At 38.9% G+C, this 6,696-nt stretch overlaps 1 pseudogene; it reads right to left on the bottom strand.

Moving 5' to 3' along the window:
• Positions 1-5,312: 5,312 nt before the first annotated feature.
• Positions 5,313-6,344, bottom strand: LOC101345045 (zinc finger protein 280A-like; annotated as a pseudogene).
• Positions 6,345-6,696: the final 352 nt, after the last annotated feature.

Genomic DNA, 6,696 nt, shown 5'->3' with positions numbered 1-6,696 from the left:
AAACCTGTATATAGACCAAGAGGAAGTCATTCGTGCAGAACAGGGGGATACTTCATGTTTAAAAGTCAGGAAAAGTGTGCATCAGGGTTTTATCTTTCACCATACTTATTCAATCTGTACGCTGAACAAATAATCGGAGAAGCCGGACTATATGAAGAAGAAGGCAGTAGCCAGATTGGAAGAAGACTCGTTAACAACCTGTGATATGCAGATGACACAACCTTGCTTGCAGAAATCGAAGAGGACTTGAACCACTTATTGCTGAAGAACCACTTATTGCTGAAGATCAACAATTACAGGCTTCAATATGGATTACACCTCAACATAAAACAAAAACCCTCGCAACTGGGCCAATAAACATCATGATAAACAGAGAAAAGATTGAAGTTGTCAAGGATTTTGTTTTACTTGGATCCACAATTAACACCCCTGGAAGCAGTAGTCAAGAAATCAAATGACGAATTACATTGCGGAAATCTGCTTCAAAAGACCTCTTTAAAGTGTTAAAAAGCAAAGATGTCACTTTGAGGACTAAGGTGTGCCTGAGCCAAGCCATAGTATTTTCCATCCACTCCTATGCATGTGAAAGCTTGACAATGAACAAAGAAGACTGAAGAAAAATTTACACCTTTGAATTATGGTATTGGTGAAGAATATTGAATATACCATGGACTGCCAGAAGAATGAACAAATCTGTCTTGGAAGAAGTACTGCCAGAATCCTCCTTAGAAGCAAAGATGGCAAGACTTTGCCTCATGTACTTTGAACATGTTATCAGAACAGACCAGTCCTAGGAGAAGGACATCATGTTTAGTAAAGTAGAGGGTCAGCAAAAGAGAGGTAAACTCTCAACCAGGTGGATTGACACAGTGGCTTCAGTGATGGGCTCAAGCATAGCAACTATTATGAGGATGGCATAGGACAGGGCAGTGTTTTGTTCTGTTGTACATAGGATTGCTATGAGTTGGAACTGACTGGGTGGTACCTAAAAACAGCAACATGTATTGAATTGTGTCACCCCAGTATAAATATTAGAGTCCTAACCCCTATACCTGAAGATGTAATTTTATTCAGAAACAGGGTTTCTTTGTTATGTTAATGAATCCATATCACTATTTGATGTTTCCTAAACCTAATCACTTCTGAGTTATAAAAAGAGCTGTCCCTTTTTGGACACATTTTTGTCACCTAACCTCTGGCAATCAATGGCTGTCTCTATAATTCTGCCTTTTCCACAGTATCATATAAGTGAAAGCACAGAGTAAGTAAATTTTGTTACCGGTATCTCTCACTAAGTAAATGAATTTGAGATTCTTTCATATTGTTTCCTGTATTAAGAGTGTGTTCCTTTTTACTGTAGAGTAGTCCATTGTATAGATATACCACAGTTTCTTCATCCATCCATCCACTGAAGGGAATTATGTTGTTTCTACTTTGGGCACATTATGAATAATGTTGCTATAAAAAGTAGTGCTTTTTTTTTTTTTGTTTTTAGAAGATGTGTTACATCTTTATTTTTAAAATTAAACTTTTATTTTGAGATACGTGTAGGTTCACATGTAATTCTAAGAAATAATACACACAGAGATACCTTGTAACCTTTACCCAGTCTCCCCTAAGGGTAACATCTTGCAAAACTATAGTACAATATCACAACAGGCCATTGATATTGATGCAATCAAGATAAGGAACATTTCCATCCCTACAAGCGTACCTCACGTCTCACTTCTATAGCAACACCCACTTCATTTCTATTCCAGCCCCTCCTTAATCCCAGGCAAGCACTAATCTGTTCCTTATGTCTATAATTTTGTCATTTCATGAACGTTATATAAATAAAATCATACAGTATATAGCTTTTTTGGCATTGGCTTTTTTCAATTACTGTAATTCTCTGGGGACTCATCTAGATTGTTACATGTATCAATAGCCATTGTCTTCTTCTCTCTGCCTTTCAAAGTCTTCTTGTGTTTGCTTTATGTATAATATACAGGGTTTTTAATTGCACTTAGCAAGAAGAATCAGGGAAATTATGTCTACTTCATCTTCTCAAAAGCGTTATATATTTTTAATCACAGTCTGATATGGTCTGAGGGAACTGGTATCAAACAGCAATCACGTAGTCAATTAATTTCTACCTTCATTTCTGTAACATTCATTGGAGACCTACTCTGAGCAAATTACTGTAGATTGTGCTGGTGATATGGAGGTTTGTAGAATATCTGTCTTCAGGAAGTCACATTTTTGTGAGAGAAGTAAAATAGAAAAGCAGGAATTAAACACAATGTGTGTCTTAGGGTGAGTTCTCTAGAGAAGCAAAACCAGCAAAGCATATAAATACAAATAGAGAGAGATTTATATCAAAGAACAGCTCACAAGATTATGGAGGCTGGAATGTCCCAAGTCCATGGATCGGGATAGAGGCTTCTCTCGATTCATGTAGCCACAGGGGCCAGAGAACCCAAGATCGGCAGATTGGAAAGCATGGCTCTTGCTCACAGGCTGTGAATATCGATGAATCCCAAGATTGGCAGGTCAGAGAGCAGGGCTCCACTCACAGGCTGTGAAGATCGATGAATCTGAAGATCAGCAGATAAGCTGACAGCTCAAGTCCCAAGAACTGGAGCTCAGATGAACAGGAGGCAGCCACAGGATCCAGAGTGAGCAAAAAGCCAGAACATCTGCTTATATTCAGATGCAGGCCTCACTCCCAAGGAAACTCCCTTTCAAATGATCAGCTACTCATAGCATATTCAGTCATAGGCATGATCACATATAAACACTAAGAATCATGGCCCAGCCAAGGTGACACACAATCTAAACCATCACAATGTGAAATGTGTTAAAGTAGAGATATGCATGGGGCATTATGGAAAGAAACTATACCAATAAAGAGGAGGGAGGCAAAAGAGAAGATACATTTCTGCTGAGAATTATAGTACAAATAAAAGTGAGTCACATGGCCCAAGGTAAGTGAGCCAGGAGGCCCAGGGTAGGGGTGACCAGGGTCAGGAAGAGCCATCCTTCCACACAAAGATGAAGACCTGCAAATGCACAGATATGTGAAAAAACAGTACATTTGGGAAATGCAAGTGGTCACTGTGATGTGGGGGAAGGGTATAAAGAAATAACATATTAGGCGAAGTTAGAGCTCTCATCAGAAAGAGCCATTTTCTATATGCTAGGTTATATGCTTTCTGTTTTAAATGACAGCAGTAGGGAATTTCTGGAAAATGTTAACCATTGGATCAATGCGATGTTCCAAACATGTAATTATAAAGTATACAAAAAGACTGCTAACCTAGGAGAACATATCTATATGAGAATGCCAAATTATATATTTTACTCTCTACTTTAAAAAAATAATAATATCTTTTCAGAGAGGCCTTTTCTGATCATCCTTTTGAATTATTTGTCACTGTTAATCACTGATTACGGACTGCATGACTAACTAATGTAACTAGAGTGTGGAGAAGGGTGTACATGTTTGTGTGTACATACTTGGTGATACGTGTACATACAAGCATGCATATAGAAATAATATGTGGAATTTATTTGTTTCCTAAAATCAGAATTTGTGGGTTTTTTTGTGATTAATTTTAAATTACGTTCCCAGCCTCAAGCTCTGTAAGGAACAAGTAGGCCCTTTCAGAAAGTTCATGCCTGAAGCTAATATTTGTAACGTTCATACCTTCTTTGTTGTTGTTGTTGTTATTGTGTGTTGTCAAGTTGATTCCAACTCATAGTGACTCTCTAAGACAGAATGGTACTACCCCATAGGGTTTCCTAAGTTATAATCTTTACAGGAGCGTATCACCAAGTCTTTTATCCCGTGTACCACCTTTAGAGATTGGTAATTAAAAACAGCTATTAAAATGTCTCTGTTCTTCAAGATGGATAACCCATTAAATCACAGAATCTCAATATTTGGCTTGCATAAATCTCTGGAGCTTAATAAAATGAAGAGTCCCAATTTCTATCACCAGAAATTGTGTAGGTCTGTGTTTCTGTAGTCCCAGTATTTAGAATTTTGCTTCTAAAACAAGGACTGTAGTGATTCTGATGAAGTAGCCCAGTGCTCCATTTCAGAAACACTAGAACAACCTGAATTTAAATCATTTTAAGTTTCCAAACAAAGACTTTGGGACAATCAGACATGGGACAGATAACTGTCAATGTAGAATATGACAGTGGGGAGTTTGGAGAAGAACACAAAATGGCGAATCATTGTTAGTATCAACAAAAATATTTATGTATATCCAAGAGAAATTAGTACAGATGTCCACTAAAGGACATGTACAAAAATGTCTATAGCAGTTTTATTCAAAACAGCAAAAGAATCCGGGCTTCAAAGGGGTTCTTTCAGGTTTGAACCCCTGCTGAGAATTTGCATTTCTAACAAGTTCCTAGGTGATGCTAATTCTGCTGGTTAGGGATCACATCTGAGAACCACTAGTAGAGCAGTGGTTCTCAAGATTTATTATACATGAGAATCACCTGGGGATCTTGTTAAACTATAGATTCTGATTCAGTATATCCTTAGCATCACCCTGAAAAGCCCTGAAAAGAATCAGGCTCTAAGTAAAATGGATATGTAAAACTGTGCCAAAAAAGAAAAACCCAAGGAAACAATTAGTCCAAAGGACTAATAGGCCACATAAACCACAGTCTCCACTAGTCTGAGACCAGAACTAGATGGTACCCTGGTAGCACTACTGGCTGCTCTGACTGGGATCATAATAGAAGGTCCTGGACAGAGTGGGAGAAAAATGTAGAACAAAATTAAAATTCATGAAAAAAGACCAGACTTACTGGTCTAATAGAGATTGATGGAAACCCTGAGACACCTTTCAAACTTGAAACTGAAACCACTCCTGGAGATCACCTTTCAGGCAAACAATAGACAGGCCTATAAAGTGAACAATAATACCTGTGAGGAACTTGCTCCTCAGGACGATCAACTACATGAGACCAAAAGGGGAGTATTCACCCAAGAGCAAAATTCAGAAGGCAGGAAGGGGCAGGAAAGCCTGGCAAATGGAACTGGTGACCCCAGGGAGGAAATAGAGAGAGTGCTAACTCATTGAGGGCATAGCAACTTTTGGGCTACTTCTTGACACTAGGGAGCTGAAGAATTGTTACTGGAAAACCCCACATTGAATAACATTGCTTGTTAGAATCTATGCCAAGATATACAGATTGCCTAGCCTTACTTCTGTTTTTTAGGGTTCCTGGAAGCGGGTAGAATATAATTTGCAGTCAGGATTCTAGCTCAAGGGAGTCTGGAAAATCTAGTCCTCATAGCTAGATTTTTAGTTCTTGCAAGTGACAAGCCAAGGGTCAGTGCTGCTCACAATAATAGATGTCGCACTTCTTGATTCTTATTGAACTGAAGTTTGAATAATAACCTTTCTTTCAGGAGGCAACCCTTCCAGTTGCTCTGGCTTTTTAAATGTTTGGTGGTTCTTGGTTTCATGCTCAATTTTCTCCTTCGAGGTCAGGTGACATTTGGAACACTGAAAGACTGTCTTGTTTCAATATCTCCAACAATGGTTCATGTACGGTGTTGCAGTTTTGAAAATTTTGAGACAAAACGGATAAAGCAAATTCTTAGCGTTTTCATGAAGGCCCTAAAATGGGTTTCCACATCAGTGAAGGCCAACGATCTGTAATTGCAAACCTTGCACACATAGGGCATTTCACCATACTTATGTATGTCCTTCGTGTGTTGTAAGAAACTTATTCTGCTTCCAATGACAACTCACAGATTTTACAAACAGTAGAGGGTTCCTGGGTGATGTGCACAGTTTCAATGTGATCCTGCAGCTGGAAGGGAGTGAGGAACCACCGATGGCAGTGCTGGTGGGTAGTGGGGCTGTCTCAGCTGTCACCCCTCTGCCTCTCGAGTTCCAAATGGTGCTACATGTGGTTCATAAACTTCATGATCTTTAGAACTTTCATGCAGCTGAGGCATTTAAAGGTTGTGTGAGTCTTCTGTTCTAGTTGCCCATCTCCTTCATGTTTTCCATAGTAGAAGAAACAAAGAAACAAGATCAGATTTCTTTTCTTGGAATTAAAGGTCTTCTGTTGATTTGCAATTCTTGAAAATTCTGTTTCCACCAGTCCTTCACAGCTATTTTCTATGACTGGATCCCTAAGATTGAAATGTGTCTTATGATTTGCCCAAGCCTAGGGAAAAGAAGCTTCATTTTGACTATGACTTAGTGAGGTCTGAACACCTTTTGAGGGTATACTAGTGTTCACTGCAGGAGAGATACTTGATGGGGTATCCAAAGAATGCCCCCCTGGATTGTATCACTGAGTTTACACCTTTTAGGATTTTTATATATGTATATATTTTATTATTGTAGTTTAAATGATGTATACATTTCAAGTTAGTATCCCACACAAACATTTATACATACATTTTTATGAGACCGTAATTGTTCCCCCCATACTATGACAGCACACTCCTCCTTTGCACCCCTGATTCCCCATGTCCATTCAACCAGCTCCTAACCCTCTCTGCCTCCCCATCTCACCTCCGGACAGAAGCTGCCTGTTTAGTCTCTTGTATCTACTTGAGCTAAGAGGCACACTTCTCATGAGTATCACTTTATGTCCCACAGTCCAGTCCAATCCCTGTCTGAAGAGTTGGCCTCGAAAATTGTTTTAGTTCTGGGCTGATAGAGAATC

Source organism: Trichechus manatus, unplaced genomic scaffold (genome assembly GCF_000243295.1).
Source record: "Trichechus manatus latirostris isolate Lorelei unplaced genomic scaffold, TriManLat1.0 scaffold00078, whole genome shotgun sequence".
Lineage (NCBI taxonomy): Eukaryota > Metazoa > Chordata > Mammalia > Sirenia > Trichechidae > Trichechus > Trichechus manatus.
Note: the sequence above shows the minus strand (reverse complement) of the source record. Positions and strands in the feature narration are given on the sequence as shown.